We start from the raw sequence: 17700 nt of genomic DNA on the forward strand, positions 1-17700 counted from the left end.
TATCTATTTCTCTCTTGGAAATGATCCAATTGATGATGGCATCGAGGGTCACAAAAGACAAATAATTTGACCTCAAGTGACTTGCCTTGGTGATGGAACTGATGATAATTACAAAGTCAAAAAATATGTGGTGTTCCTGTGCCGTTTTATATTTCTGTCTGCTTTCTTTCAGCCTTAAATATCACCCTGTATCTTTATTTATGTCTTTGTTTTTATTTTATTTTTTTTTCCTCCAAGACCAATTTCTTGAAGGGCTGAACAGAGCTCACCATTAATATAAAAGCAGTTTGGAGGTCTCGTTCCCTTGATATTTTCCTTTTGGAGATGTCAGTCACAAGTCTGCAAAGGCATTTTGGCGGTCAGAATAACTGGCTGCATTCTGCTGACTATATTTACAATATTTAGTTATGGTTGTTATTTTAGGTGGGTATGCACGTGTGTGTTTGTTCTTCTTCTGGTTATGCTTTTGTTCTGTGCTTTTGTTCCATGTTTAAATAATGTTTCTCACAATAAAGAACCCTCTAGACCACATGTATCAAACTCCGGTCTTGGGGGGCCGTGGCATCCGCTGGTTTTCTGGGTGTCCTCAGCACCAGTTGTCAGCTCTCTGCACCATTTAAGTATCTGGTTCGATAAAGAATCAAGACACCTTGTTCTCGACGCCTTAATCAGCAGCTGATTGAAAGGAAACCACAAACACTAGCATACGTTGCAGCCCCCATTTAGTTTATACACCCCTGTTCTAGTCTAGACCATGTATAGACAAATCTGGCCCCCTAATCCACTTACGGCCCCGGTTTTCTTTTCTCCCAGGTAATTAACTGAACAGTTAGTGCTATTGATCAATTAGTGCCAGACTGTCTTCACACCTGACTCCCAGGTAAAGGTTGTTTTTTATTTGTCTGTTTTTACTTTTGTCTTTTTTTATATATAAAGAGCATTTAATGCCACTATGTGTTCAAAATGTGCTATATAAATAAAGTGTTATTATTATTATTTATTTTTTAATTTATTATTTTTTTTAGGGAGGGTGGGTAGCCAGCTGTACTCAGGCCTTGAGGACTATGATTTGAGTTTCCGGGCTCTTGATAAATGTTCAGTTCCATGAATGGGTTCTTTACAATGAAAGGGACATTTGTAATAATGGATAAAGCAAAGCCATTTGTATCATTTTGAATCTTCTTTGTATCCCTTTAGAAAAAAAAAAAAACTGTTGTTAAATTCTTATGTCTTATTGTCCATGCTTATGTTGTACCCACAAATAGCCTTTGGTCTTCACTCTTATTCTCTATATGACTAGCATGGCCTAGTTAATCCACGGCCGAAGAACTGTGTAGATCTCACTTACTTACCGTGGTGTTGAACCAGCCTAAGCATGATACATGTGTCTAGGGCTTCTTGCCCTCTTGAGATTTCTTTACTGCTGATTTCAGCAATACAGACATTGAAACCGAGACACTTTTATCCTCATAGGCAGTAATTCCAGGGCAATACCCCAGCAATACAAGCTCAGTGCAGCAGCAGACTAAAAGCACATTTATCTCATTTCAGTCTTAAAATTTAGACTTAATTTTCATATAAATTTATGGTAATGCTGCTGATATTAAGCCGTCCGTATGTTTCTTTTTATCAAAGTTGACCCTAATAAGCGTAGATTTAGCCAGTATTTAACGTTATTGGGCAGAACTCTTTGCCCATAGTTTTCTGCAGCCAATTCAAAAATGGCCAAAATTCTCTGCAAGTCATGGTGCCCAACCGAACTAAGCTCATATCTGGGGCAGATGAATGCCAAACTGACACACAAAACACATTGTAGCCTATTTAGTAACATAGATAAGGAACACTCCTCACACACATGGACACCTACATATGTGTGGAGCATATATCCCAGCTTTCTGATAGGTCTGAATACTGTAAACAGCAAAAACTATAAAATACAATGTCAGGGGTCAGTCTGAAACACACTACATTCGGGATCAATATAAAACACACTGCATTTGAGGTCAATATAAAACACATTACATTTGGGGTCAATCTAAAACATACTACCTTTGGTGTCAATAAAAGATACACAATGTTTGGGGTTAACGTAAAGCACATGACATGGTGTCAATGTAAAACAGTACGTTTGGGGTCAAACTAAACCCTGCTGCTTTTGGTGGATTGGCAAAGACAGGCCTATGTGACACTCACATTATGCATTCAGAGTGAAAAGTAGAAACGGTGAATCTGAAGCTGGTAATGAGATGGGATTGAGTCGGTCTAAAAATAAATTGTCTGGGTCTGCTTTCTGAGAGGTGTTACAAGGAGATGGAAGGAGGCCGGGGGGTAGAGGGGGTGGGGGGGTGGTATTTCACAGGGACAGCCTGGTATGAAAAGGGGGTGGGGGGGGGGGGGAGAGAATTCTTCCCACAGAGGTCCCAGAACTCCTGCCTGGGTTAAATCTGGGAACTTCACATTCATGGGTCGTTGCTAGGTTAGGGTTATAGATCTGACTTATTGAGCCTTCCTTTTCTCCCCCTCCCCCCTTTTGGTTTTCTCAAATGAAATCAATGGTCTCTCGGGCCCGAAACCCCAGGAACGAAGGTTCCCAGAGACGCACGATGCATATTTCATGCTACATTAACCTCTGGTGCATCAATATTTTAATTCCCTCACCCCCGTTGCAGGAAAGTGTTCCTAGAAGCATGCCACTTTTGCTGATTCCAGCTCATTTATTCTTCATCTGTCCTAATAAAGGGCCAACAGGAGGCTTTTTATGGATTGGAGGTAATGTGGAAAAGTGACCCGTAAGGATTAGAAACCTGGTACCTTTCACCCTTTCCTTGTGTAATGAGGAAAAACGGTGAGACCAGTGACATTGTTCTGAAACCGTGGCTGGGGAGTCATCTTGTTTCTGTCCATCCCCAGCCTCCCATCCCATCCGATCACATGCACTCTCAGAAAAACGTTTTCTTTGGCTTGTCTTGATAGGGGCACCCTTTTTAATTATTTATAGAACCCTCCATGGTAGGCGTGAAAAATGTGACAGCTCCCAGATTGAACCATTTTCCCCAACAAAGAACCTTTGAACTAGACAGGGTTCCTCTATGGAGGCACAGAGGAGCCTTTTGGAGCCCTTTCTTCTCAGACTGAATCAACCATCAGGTTTTAATGGCAAGGCAGTTTGAGTTGTTAGATGTGTCTAGGGCATCTTGCCCTCCTGAGATTGCTTTACTGCCGATTTAAGCAATGCAGAGATTGGAGCAGACACACATTTGTTGTCATAGGCAAAACGTCTGAAATTCGACGACATTGTGCATGCAATAAAGAAGGTGCATAAGTAAGGAATAAACCACGACGGGCTGTCCCGTTATTGGAAAATAGACGGGGGTGGTGATGCGGCCGAGGCAAAGCCTTATACAACGCTTACCTACAGTGACTATATATTAGTTACTTTTATCTTTATTGATTTTTATCGACTTAATCACCTGAAATTGAAATATTCTTCCGCGGCCGTTTGGGCATATTATTTTACCGTTGTCAAGCAAAACTCTCGTTGGTAGTTCTATTTGCACCATTGCTAAAGCTTCTGGTTGTTAATTCTATGAAAACAATAATTATATCAGGAAAAATAGTTACTTCTCATTTTTATACCATACAATTAGCACCAGTTTTAGTTATTTTTGTAATTACATTATTTTAAAAAAATTCAGGAAACCATAACTCAATCAAATTTATCTCCCTAGCTCTGTCTTGCTTTTAAAATGCTGGTCACACAGTGTAGACATAGCGTCTTTCCAAGACCCTTTGAAATCGGGTCAGAATGTAAGCAAGCTCTATGCTTGGTTTGCTGTCAGTTGTCACCTAGCCAATATTAAAATTCAGCTGGGTTTTGGGTCAAAATGGTCTCATGGCATACTGAATTATATTCAAAACAGTGGTTACTACAAATCCTGTCATTCACAAAGATACAGAAGAAAATGCGTCCCATAGCCATGACTTAAATACAGAACGCTTATTCTATTGTCCAAATAAGGGATGATTCCATGTTTTGCAGGATGGTTGGCAACCCTAAATTAAGCCAGCTACAGTAACTAGAACTGTGATTCAACATTGCCATCAATTGTGAAATTGAACATTGAAAAAAGGGGAGGGTATGTAACAATAATTCAAAATCGAAAGAATGATGTTGCTGTTTAACTGCTTTAGAATGTTGGATTTTGTAGCGCATTGATTTTAGAAGTGTTAAAAGGCTGAGGTATCCAGTTATTGAACATTAATGCACACCCTTGGACCAATCAGATTTGAGTATTCAGCCAAGCCGTTGCATAATATCAAAAGAAGAGGGGGAAATTAGCCACAAATAATGCCCTGAATAATTTTATTACAGTTTATAGAGATAAATTCCAGGGCAATACCCCAGCAGTATTTACAATACAAGCTAAGTGCAGCAGCAGACTAAAAGCACATTTAGCTCACTTCAGTCTTTACATTTTGACTTAATTTTCATATAAATTTATGGTAATGCTGTTGATATTAAGCTGTTTGTATGTTTCTTTTTTTATCAGAGTTGACCTGGATAAGCATAGATTTAGCCAGTATTTAAGAACCTTTGAACTAGATAGGGCTCCTCTATGGAGACACAGAGGAACCTTTTGGAACCCTTCCTTCTCACAGTAAATCAGCCACCAGGTTTTAATTTTATGAGTAGGCAACTCAGAGACAGCAATTAAAAAGCAAATACAAGTGTCACAGTATCCTTCACACTTTCTGGGAATCAGCTCTGCACAGCAATGAGTATCATTTTGACATTTTCGTCTCTGTTAGATTCAGGTTTATATAAATTTCCCTCGAACTGAAGCCTTCAGGCCTTCAGCTCGGACAAATATCAGCAGGAAATCCTCAAATTTTCCTATTCCACACTGATAAAAGAACTGTTATAACCAACAAAATCAGCATATCTTTTTTTAGTAACCGCGGCAACGCCTGACGTGCTTGCAGGCTGGCCTAAGAGTATCTGTCTGAAGGCTCTGAGAGGTGCAAAAGCACAGCCTGCAGAGCATATGAATGCATGACGGGGAAATGAAGCATGCCTCCATTTGCATAAACATTTGGGCTAACATTTTGTGCTGCTGTCTGACCATGTTCGCACCTTGCCACTGAGTCATTTGCACCTCTGTATTCCTGCCTTGTTCAACTGGGTCAGAACGTGGTAATGCCACACACACACACACACACACATTTGGGTAGATAGTCCTTTCCACGTATTACACTGGGCATGGCTGTGTGTAATGTGCATGTGTATGCTTTAGCTGTAAACAAGTATACCTTTCCTAAATACTAAACAAGCTCAGGATATTTGCCAATGTGCAGTATGGGATTTGTCCAACAAAATAAACATGTGTGTTTTCAAATGGCAGCAGCAACTATTCGCAGGTGGTAATATATAAAACAGCAGATTGGTTATTAACAGAGAAGGATGACGACTTGTTGAAACTGATAATCCATCCCTTATCTATACCCGTTTATCCTGGTCTGGGTCGCTGGGGTGCTGGAGCCTATCCCAGCATGCATTGGGTGAGAGGCAGGAATACACTCTGGATCTATCGTCAACCTAGCGCAGGGCACACACACTATTCACTCACCAGTCACTCACGCACTCATACCTATGGGCAATTTAGAGTCTCCAATTAGCCTTCCTGCATGGACTGTGGGAGAAAACCGGATGACCGAAGGAAACCCATGTGGGCACAGGGAGAACATGAAACTGATGATAATTTGTATATTTGCCCCTATATTGTCAAGTATAATACATTTTCTCATGTATATGTTATTCTGTTTCAGTATATTCCACTTTTCAAAGGGCAAGTTCCTGAGTACACACACATTTGCATATCTAGATAAAAGCTCCAGTAATTAGTGCACTGACATTACCCATGGTCTATATTCAAATACTTGCCAAGACTGTACCAACTGTGACAGTACCAACAGAGCATCAGCCAGTGAGTGAGGGATTTGGTCCGTGGCATTTGACCTTGTGTGAGAATTCAGAGCTCACCAGGGTTCTCCTTCAAAATTATGTTACAAACTGATTTTGGTAAGCCTAAGGGTTGGCCTATGTCACTTGACAGTTTTTTTTCTTATTTCCCAATGGCTTCATAGACTTTCACTGGCACAACTTTGGTCCTCATGTTGACAGACGCCAATAACAGACCATCAAAAGCCTAGAATCAAGGTGTTACGACCTGGTCTAGATCACAATGTAACAGGAAAAAGGATAAGCGAAGTGAGTGGGGATTAGTTAATGGGAATGATAACTGCAGACTGATGACTCTGTTCCCTATCTGCATATACACCTATCCTAAGTAACCTGGCTTGTCTTTGAAGGGGTACAGAGTGGCTTTGAACGCTGAGCTTCAGGAAACTTAATCTCCAGGCTGAATCCAAAAGAATAGCATACCCCCAATTTGGATTTGAAATTTCACCCAGAGTCACCTTTAAAAATAATAAAAGAAAAATAACAAACCAGAAAAAAGGCGAGCAGATCTGCAAAACGAGAGTTGAAGTCGAATAGAATGAGTCAATGGTCAAACACACAATCCAATCAGGAAACCAACCATAAGGGCTATACAAGAATCAGAATCGAACAGAACGAGTCAATGGTCAAACACAAAATCCAATCAAGAAACAAACCAAAAAGGGCTATACACGAATCAGAATCAAACAGAACAAGTCAATGGTCAAACACGAAATACAATCAGGAAACAAGCCATAAGGGCTAGACGAGAATCAAAAGTCAGTCTGCAGGAAAGTTCCCTAAAACACAATTCACTACATTCAATATTCCTGACATTACCTCACATACAAAGAAGGCACTTAACAATGATTCAGTTAAGCGATCCATGACTTTGCTTCTCGGGATTTACATCTGTTATGTAACGACCATTTGCAAGCGCACTTAGTCATGCATAGTTGCAACATGTGATTCAAGCACTTAATCATGGAGGAAAGGCAGCCAATCTAAATGTAATTATGATGTCTGTGAGGGTAGCTGAGAAAACAGCTCTATCGCCTAAGCCTGATCGAGCTTTCTCTGGCAACCACCCAAGCAACGTGCTCCACTGAGCCGCAAACTGGAATCTCACCCTAACATCACAAGATAATCAGCCACACTGCTGGAATTTATTTATGTATTTATTTTTTGTGTTGGTGCGCTGGGGACAGTGTTGTTGACTGGACATGTTATATGGGAAAGGGGGATTTGGGGGGTCAAAAATTCCAACTGATGAACTTCAGAGTGGCAGTCAAAAAAAAAAATAGTAGTATCAGGTCCTCATATTTTTCTTTGCATTTTTTTCTATTTCTATTCCTTCACCATCACAACACAGTTTCTTTCTCCAGAAGGGATAATAGTAGGTTTTTTCTGAGACTTACATAGGAAATTGTCCCACAAATAACTTGCAAATAATATGCTATTCAGTGAAATTATTACAATGGGCAATCATCAAAAAATAGTCTGGCAAAGTCAAAAGCAAAGTAAAAATGAAACACCAGTTCTGCGTGATTCCAAGTGTTTGCTGTATAAGTGGACAAAATACATTGACAATACCAGTGCAATAGATGTCACCACTACCACTGACATAATAAACATTGCATTACAAATTATATTTACAATGGGTACAATTTTCTGTTATGTTTGGGGAAGTTACTTTCTCCATTCCTGAGTGAAAGGAGCCTCAAGCACCAGTCCAGAGAGGGGTGCTATTACACCCATAGTTTCCGTGTCTGTGCTTCTATCTGTACACTTCCGATTTTCAAAATAGTCTAAATAGGGTGGCCATTTTCCCAGCAGGAGCTAGGAAAGTTGTAGTTGGTCACCATCACACATCTTGTCCTTTGAAACAGTTACCTTCCAATTACATCAATGATAAATGAGTAGGTATGCATCATTTTATTTTTAGCATTTATTTATTTTTATTTTATTATTCATTTAGCTTTTCTTAAGGCCAGGGTCAGGTGCAAGAGCTTGACGTTAATATTGGTCATTAAAGATCCCATGACACTATTCGCAAAGAGTAGGGGGTTCCCCACTGTCCTGGCTAAAATCCCAGATCTGACTCTCGCAAAAACTTGCCACCTAATCATCCCCTGATTTAATTGGCAAAGAAATGTTCTCTCCCTCCAGTGGAGCTGCTCAGTGGCCAACAATAGAGGATTGTGGTTGTACTGGGCAGCTCCCAGGTGTGAATGTGTATGAGTGTGAAGTAGGGCGTTGCTGCAAATGAGCATCCGTGCTCAGCGAACCTACCCTGGGCAAATAAAGGTTAAATAAAATAAAAAAATTAAATATAAAAAAATGTTGTGCTTATTTAATATTACTAAGACTGACTGGCTACTGGCCTAGTCTTTTCCTTGCCTTACCACTCACTGATGCCAGGTGCAATATATTACAATAACATATTCACATGGATCATTTAACAACTTTCAGAAGCATGTAGCCAGCTTTGCAATGCATTTTTGGGAATTTGAGACAGATAGGAATGAAACAATGCTTGCATCATTATTATCAACTGCAATACAAACGAATGGCTTACATGGATTAGGGATGCCACTAGTCCCTGCATGTTTATGTTGTTTAGGTTGTTGGAGAGACTCAGAAACTCCATAAGTCTTTCTTTAGAGAGGTGACATGCCCCCTACCGTCAGCCTAAATACCAGGGATGGGCACGGGTACTCCAGGATGAATTCATTATTAATTAATTATTGCAGCCAAGCTGTAATGGCTTTTTGGTATTTGTCACGGAAAATATTGTCAAAGAGCAGTCGCAGATAAATTGCTAAAAATCACAGAAAACTGAAAAAAGAAGCAGAAATCACACAGACGTTAGCAAGTCAAGCTCCTTGCAACATTACGCTATTTGACATCTGAAGTCATTTGGCGATTGTGCCGCAGCTGGAATACACACATTTTGTTTTGCGCTCTCCGTAGTGCCAGATAACCTATGATATTAGGTGGCACCAGATGATACATCAAGCAGACAGTGTTTGGTTCTACTGAAAGGCAAACTCACTCCTATGACTCTCTTAATTTCCCTTCCCCTTCTTAAAAACAAAATAAAAAAGAGAAAGACTCAACGTCAACAATGAAGCAATGAAGTTGAAAATTACAACACTGCAGATTTGACTATCTGGTTCACACTTTAAATAGACAATCTGTGTTCTGACCTCTGTAGACTTTACTTCAAACAAACACACTTCACTGAAACACACAAATGCATGATTAAAGCTTTGCAGAACCAAAGAAAGTAAGCTCATAAGCTGTCAGTGGAAGGATTGAATTTAACCTACAGAGTACGCATCATCTAAAAAAATAGAAACCAATGGGTCAGGGCCAATGGACCGCAAGCTGTCTAACTACGTTGTGAGGACTCTGTGCTGAAGAATAAAGTCATTATTGTAAATCATTGACTATATCCTGCAGTGAATGTGCACATTATAGCATATTCTCTGACAATAATAAAAGTCTTCTGGCTTCAGGGGGACACATTAGAATCTGCCTTGACCATAATTGCGCGTGTTAGTGGGCGTTGGGGGCTGGAGAAACAATAATCTAAAGCACACATCTGAACCGTGTGGGCTATTTGACTGATCACCAGATTCAAAATATCTCCATACAGTAATCCCTAAATACATAAAACGTTTTACTTTCACCGACAAATAAAAGTGATGCATTCATTTCACAGTACAATTACAAGAAAAAATTGCTTCCTGGAAACCATAAAACATCAACTAAAGCTCAGAAAAAAGACAGCAATTACACAGTTCAAAGTTCTGCTAAGGATGACAGTTGTCTGGAAGATGGCGTAAGTTAGAGGGGGGGTTTATACTAATTCTTATAATATATAGATTCTATTACTGTAGTTGGTCTGGATGGCATTGGTGTAGATTGCAATGCTCAGTTGCATGTCTGGTTGCTAGATAATTATACATAATTAATATTACTTTGCCAACATCTTATGTTCAGAAAATCTTGTAATGTAGAATAAAGTCTTCACTGACCACCTGCCTCCTACACTCCATGTCCGTCCTGTTGAAGACCAGGAGAGGTGGAATATAGGGCCAAAAAAGTGATGGGCATGACTGAAAGAGGAAGAGAGTGGATAAGAAAGGGCACAACAGGACTGTCTACCCCTGCTATGAAAGCTTTAAAGTGATTGTAAAGTGGCTGAAACTAGTTGAAATAACCATACGTTATCAGAGAGGGATGTATCCACTACACATGCACTAAATATTTGTTCAAAGTAATGTCAATAACCATAATAACACCGGTTTCAAATCAGCCATAAAATCTGTATTGAAAAAACCTCAGGATTGTACGGGCGTGGTCGGGACCACCTCCCCACTGAACTCCTCCCAAACGGTTCCACCCACAAGTAAACAAACACATGTGGCTAAACAAACAGACATCAGACATAGACAAACAGTATCCCCGATGCTCAACAGCACCAAATGCAATTAGTCAAATTTACAAAAAGATCACACAGGTATATGCCATTCCGGTTTATGTGTAAATTCTGCCTTTTAACCCAGATTCTGTGATTCTGTGTGCGATTTCCACAAAACAGGAATTAGGCCCCCAGGATAAGCGGGTACAGATAATGGATGGCTAGATGGATGGATAGTCATTCGTGAATTTATTGGTTTGTCATTGATGCTTACAGTACACATTGGCCAGTTATTTGGAAAATAGTGTTTCCAACCTAGCAGCTACACACCTGATTCTACTAATCAACCACTAGAGTCTTTGCAAAGGATCTTTATTAGTAGAATCAGGTGTGTGACTGCTTGGTTGGAACAAAAGCCTGCACCCACACCGGCCCTTTCTGAATAAGATTGAAGACCCCTGCTCTATACAATATAAGGGCACAGCTGGGATTTCTGGCACGTGGACTATTAGCTCTAGTACTAATGAAGAGCTTGACTCCTTGATTCTTCAAGCACTTCTACACCTAATGTTGGCAAGACATGCATCTCTGGTAGCATCTGTAGCTGAGGTTTAAGGGTTCAGTGAAAAGGAATACGGGAAAGACTTCATATAACAGATCCAGTTGGCAGAGCAATTAAAAGACGACAGGCCATTCAACTGAGAACTTGTGATATTACAATTCCATATCAACTGTGGTAAGTTTGACACTCGTCCGTTCCAAATAAATTGATAGATCATTGTAAGCGAACAACAAAATGGCAATGATATGGTATAGCAAAAGATCTCTTGTGGCAGACACATAAAAACATGTTTTTATAACATAAGGAATCAGACAATCCCAGATCAAGTTGAAACAACAGCCACTTCCCAAATTACAGCTAAAATTGTAAAACAGCACTGTTGCCTCACAGTAAGAAGGACCCCAGTTTGAATCCCATCCAGGCCCTTTCTGAGTGGACTTTGTATGTTATCCTTGTGTCCGCGTGGGTTTCCTCTGGGTACTTCGGTTTCCTCCCACAGTCCAAAGCCATGTAGGTTAGGCTAATTGGAGAGTCTAAATTGCTCATAGTGTGTAAGTGAATGGTGTGCATGCTTTGGAATTGATTGGAGACCTGTCCAGGGTGTATTCCTGCCTCTCGCAATGCATGCTGGGATAAGCTACAGCCACCCAAGAACCCGACCAGGAACAACTGGGCTAGATAATGGACGGATGGATTTATGTAACACAACTGACTTGATTTCATAATGTGCTACATGAATTACATGAGACAAAGGGGCAAAATAGAACATCCAAAGATGCACAGAAAATAATCAGCAAATTGTCTTTTCTTCACCAGGCACATAGATGGAAATGGTCAAACTACAAACTGGAGATTTTATTTTCACGAATGTGTGCATGGCTATAGTCATTGCATAATATATATTGCTGCAATAACAAAAATGCATATAATGTCCTTGTCTTGTTTCTGGAGGGAATGAACAACTTTGGTGTTCCATGTCAGGTGGCTGGAGATGTATGGCGGCAGTGTAGTACAATGGGTAAGGAGCTGATTTTGTAACCCAAAGGTCACAGGTTTCATTCCCAGGTCAGACACATTGTCGTTGTATCCTTGGGCAAGGTACTTAACTTGCACTGCTTCAGTATATATCCTGCTGTATAAATGGATGCAGAAGTTGTGTAAGTCGCTCTGGATAAGATCGTCTGCTAAATGTAATGAGATGCAGCACTTGAAGGACACACGGTGTGACAGCGAGGTTCAGGAAAGGGGCAGTTTCTCTGTTGGGTGCAGTGCACACAACCAAGGGACAGAAATACTCTGGGCTGAACTCAACAGCGCACCGGCATGTCATTTCAAAGTCTAGTTCCAATTCATTCAGTATTCATTCCATGTCAAGAATATTGTGTGCGTTGCACGGGACAAAAATCAGTGCATCGCACCGTGCGTCCTGCGACTGTTTTCAAGTGCTGCATCTCATTACATTACATCTCATTACATTACATTACCGGCATTTAGCAGACGCTTTTACCCAGAGCAACTTACACAACTTCTGCATCCATTTATACAGCTGGACGTATACTGAAGCAAAGCCGGTTAAGTGAGGTTATTCAACAATGCGATAGCCACCGTCTCAGCACAGAACATAATGAGAACCCCACTGCGGTTGTGGACATCAGGAGTTCATCTGCATCATGAATACACTGGTTACATTCCATTCCAATGATTCAAGCAGCGCAGGACTGGAATACCCTGCCACAGTGCATGACCACGGTACTGAGAATGTGCTGCACAACAACATACAGGGCTGAGTGCTGAAGAGGTGGGTACATCTGACTGAAAACATTGATCTGGTGCAAGATGATGGTAACCATGGCATTGATGTCTTTCTCCATGAACACAGCTATCTGCTAAATCACAGACACTAAGAGAATTCTACTACCAGCCCCTTTCAGTGAACCAATTATGTTTTTGTTTTTACCCTGAGCATAGAGAGGTTTCTTTGCATCATGGAATCTAGTGTTGCGTAAACGGTAGACTGTGGCATGTTTTGAATTTTTGTTCATCTGCATTCTCGGGTAGTGACTATTATGGTTGGACACCTGAAATTGCTTTGTCAGAAACAAAACAAGGCTACTGGATTGTAAATGTTTGCATCCAATTACTTGGATAAGCAAGTATACTTTTCTCAGTAAGGGGTACGTGTTTGATTAAAATATTGATGAAAGTATTCATTTTGCAGGCCTTTGTGCAGGAGAGACTAGTGACTGGATCTGTAAATGTGGTAAAGATTTACCCTGACACCCCTTTAAATACCAGTAATAAAACTTCAAGTGAGACATCGACTGGAAAATGTAGCTTTTATTGACAAAAACATCTGATACAGAAACAAGCCATAAGTTTCCTTTATTCTCAGTGCTTCCTGTCATATGTTACTTTAAGTCCAGAACTGCACACACAAAGCCTCAAATACTTATGGACTGAAACAACATGATACAGGTAAGTAACATTCTACCTTTTCAACCAATATACACTGAATCAAATCAATAGATGCATAAATAACAAACCAATAAGCATAAATGACAAACCAATACAAACACAAACCAATGTATGCACAAATGACTAACCAACAGATGTATATAAAACGTACAGTATATAAGTGAAGCAAACTAATATACATGACAATCAAACCAATGTAAGTATGAATGACAAACCAAAATATGCACGAATGGCTAACCAATACATGCATACACTATGACCAAAAGTAACAGGGCAGCACCCGGTCTGGGGCTGTTTTTCATGGTTTGGGCCAGGCCCCTTAGTTCCAGTGAGGCAAATCTTAATGCTACAGCATACAATCACATTCTAGACGATTCTGTGCTTCCCCAACAGTTTGGGGAATGGCCTTTCCTGTTTTAGCATGACAGTGCTTCCGGGCACACAGCGAAGGTCCTAATAAAAATGGTTTTGTCAAGAATGTTGTGGAAGAACTTGACTGACCTGCACAAAGCCCTGACCTCAACTCCATCCAACACCTTTGGGGTTAATTGGAAAGCCAACTGCGAGCCATGCCTCACAAATGAACTTCTGGCTGAATGGAAGCAAATCCCTGCAGCAATGCTCCAACATCTAATATAAAGCCTTCCCAGAAGATGGAGGTTGTTATAGCAGAAAAGGGTGGACCAACTCCATATTAATGCCCATAATTTTGGATGAGATGTTTAATGTCAGGTGTCCATATACTTTTAGCCATATAGTGTATATCAAATGAATATACATGTGGAACTAAGTTTGGTGAGGTTGTCTCTTTCCTCTTAACTCATCAATTCCGCAGAACGCACAGCTTTGGTTTGTCTGAGCAGGGACTGCACACAAATTGGTTATATTTCACGCAGTTGCCATGTAGTCTATTCAGTTTGGTCAAAGTCTCAATGGCCATTTTCCCTGTAGCTCCCACAACTCTGTGGAATTCTCCTGAATTTCAATTGCCTGGTGTTGCTAGGATTGCTGCAGAGAATTATATAAACCATAGACATGCATTTTTAACTAGACAGGCCAGCACACCTTCAGATAACCTAAGCATGTGAAGCCCCGGAAGTAAGCCTGTACTATGCATGTTGAGGGAAAAACATTGGAGCTCCCATTAAAGTGAATGAGGAATATCATACTTTTGAAGGTAAACTAAAATGTCCTCGGTGGAAGATTGAAAAATATGCATTATTTAATAAAATATGCCCAATAAAATATTTTACCAAGATTTCTGGACCAAAACAACTTTTCAAAAACTGCTGCACATATTGAAATTTATGATCACAAAAAAATGACCAATTAGATTTTCTATGGTTGTTAAATCACCTTGGATTTCTACATTGAATTAATTGGGCAGAAAGTGCTTGTGCCCTCAAGCACACACAGTAGAGGCTGTTTCCCGTTACTTCCTAGGCTTCACCACCTGGCCCCTCCTGGCTCTATGATATAAACACACAGAGCAAGTTGCTTTCCACAGCAGCTATGTGCTGCCAGCTAAGCTCACCTCATGGTGGCTACATCTTACGTCATCCAACGTGGAACCTAGCGTACGCCCAATGCTACGCTAACTGACCGCAAGAAATTGCAGCAAAACTAAAGTTTTCTGAACAGCGAAAAAGACTCCTTCAGATGACCGGATGAGATGAGACAATATGGCCACCCATATGGCAACAGGACCCCGCTGGAAAACCTCTAAAATTCACAACTTCCTGTCTGTGTGCTCCCAATTAGAGTCAACAATGCACATGGAAGGATTACATTACATCACAGGCATTTATCAGACGCTCTTATCCAGAGCAACTTACACAACTTTTTACATTGTATCCATTTATACAGCTGGATAAAGCTGAAGCATTTTTTGTTAAGTACCTTGCTCAAGGGTACAACAGCAGTGTCCTTACCCGGGAATTGAACCTGCAACCTTTCAGTTACAAGCCCAGTTCCTTACCCACTGTGCTACACTCCGCACCGATGGATGTCAGTAAGACTATCTAACCATCCCAGGCATTAGCAACATTTTAGCGTAGTCTTAACATGAATCTGTGTTTATATGTGTCTGTTTACTGATCACTTTGTAGGGTGGGTATCAGAGGTGTGCCCCTTATCGGACCCCAAAGGAAAACAGACTGTGTTTACTGAGCTGACTGGGATTCAGCACAGTTTGATAAAAAAGACAGTGTAGTCGCCAAACATTTTACTGGATCAGCATTATGTAAACCTTAAGTTGGTGCATTTGATAGTGTGGTCAGCTACAAAGGTTAACCCGGTGTGATAGGCTTACAGAGATTGGACAGGCAGAATCAATAATGTTACTGTTTTGTTATGATTGTGTTTTTGATGACTCTGGGTTTTTCCTTTGATTCTTGGGTATGTATCGAGAAAATTGGAATGGTTCTAGGAGACTCGTCAACACAGTTCCCTGCACGTCATACACATATATCCATTCAGCTACACACACCATTGTATATTCTCATTATTGAACACACTGTACAATGAACTGCACTCACTTTAACTTGGCATTCCTCTTTGACTCTTACCACTGCACACCTAGCAGTTTAACGCCCTAACATATTCATAGAACTCACAATATCAGCACCCCATAGTCACTCGCCTATATACTAGTGCCGTAGCAAGACACACAATTGTGTCTATGCAGGCTACTCAAGCCAGATGCACATCTGCATCGACCAAGATAGATAGCAATCTGTATAGGCCTACTGTCATAGTTCTGTGTTCCTGTCTGTGTTTTCCTTGTTGGACCGCCAGATGGCGGCACTTCTGTTCTGTGTCCTGCTCCCCCTGTTTAATTGTATGATTGTTTCCAATTGTCCAATCATTGTTTTCTGGCTGTCTCGTTTCCCCTTCTCTTCCGTGGCCTGATTGTTCATGGTGCCCTCCTGTGTCTCGTCAGTGTCTGCCTATTTAAGTTTCCCTCTTGCGTGACTCAGGTGCTGGATCCTTGTTGGTTTGTTGCTCGTTGTTAGTTAGTTAGTTAGTTAGTTTGTTTGTTTGTTAGTTCGATTGTGTTTCTGATCCTGTTCCTGCCCTGCCCTGCCCTGTTCTGTTTCCACGTACTTTATGGATTTTTGGATTTTCTTTGTTCAATGTATCAGAAGTTTTCCCTTATTTTGAAGAGTTGCCCTGCGAGGCCTTTTATTCCGTTTTTCCAAAGTATAGTCTTTTGTTCTTACCTTTTTTTGGAGTTTGAGTTTTTCCCCCTCCGCATTTGGGTCCTAACCCTCCACCACCATCGTGACACCTACACTACTGGCAGAATGCAGTCTCCTCCTTCAATGCATATCTGTTAACACAGAAGAAAGGTTAAAACACTGTTTTGGAGGCAGATAATCAAGATATCATTAAATTAATCATGTTCCAGTAGCACCAGGTAAGACTAGACATTCAGTACACCACTCAAATACTTCTGCTGTTTGGTGTATTTGAGGGGATTCTTACTGTTTGAATGCATTCTGTTCACTGTGTAACTAATTGGTTAGCCACCTATACCTAGAGTAGCTCCACACATGGTCTCTCCTTCCTTCTGGCTAACTCTTCAACTTTGCATAACTAACAACATTAATATAGTCAATAGTCTGTGAACAACCAGCTATCCATTAGCTAATTGTATTGCCTATGAGGTGAAGCTATTCTTCTCTCTTCGGCTCTGGCATTAGCGATACTCACTTGTAGCTAAACTCTGACATCCGGCCACGCTGACATCACTATGTATAGAACATAAACGTAGGCAACACCTGGAGTTTGTCTTTCCTCTTTGTTCAGAGACAAAGGGTGTGTGCCTAAACCTGATATCACATGAACATGAGGGCTGTGACATAATAGTCTATCCACCAACTCCAGCCTTCAGGTTACCTATTCAATCTTTGATCTAAATATATTTGACTATAAATACTGGTCATTTTAATCATTCATTTGAGTTCCAAATGTATGGTTAGATATTTTAGATAACAGTAATTTTATGAGACTGATTACTGATTGCGTTTATACGACTACACCTACATAGTGTAAGTGGTTCCTCACAGGAAGATATAGAGGTATACCTCCTCCGCCATTGTCTGCAGCTATTTGTGCATAATTTCGATCAGTAGCCAGTAATGGCCTTGAGAACAAGATGTGTGTTTTCGAAACACACACTGAACACCAGCAGACAATATGGCCCCCAGGACTGGATTCTAACACTTGCGCTGA

This window comes from Anguilla anguilla, chromosome 12 (assembly GCF_013347855.1).
Source record: "Anguilla anguilla isolate fAngAng1 chromosome 12, fAngAng1.pri, whole genome shotgun sequence".
In the NCBI taxonomy this organism is placed as follows: domain Eukaryota; kingdom Metazoa; phylum Chordata; class Actinopteri; order Anguilliformes; family Anguillidae; genus Anguilla; species Anguilla anguilla.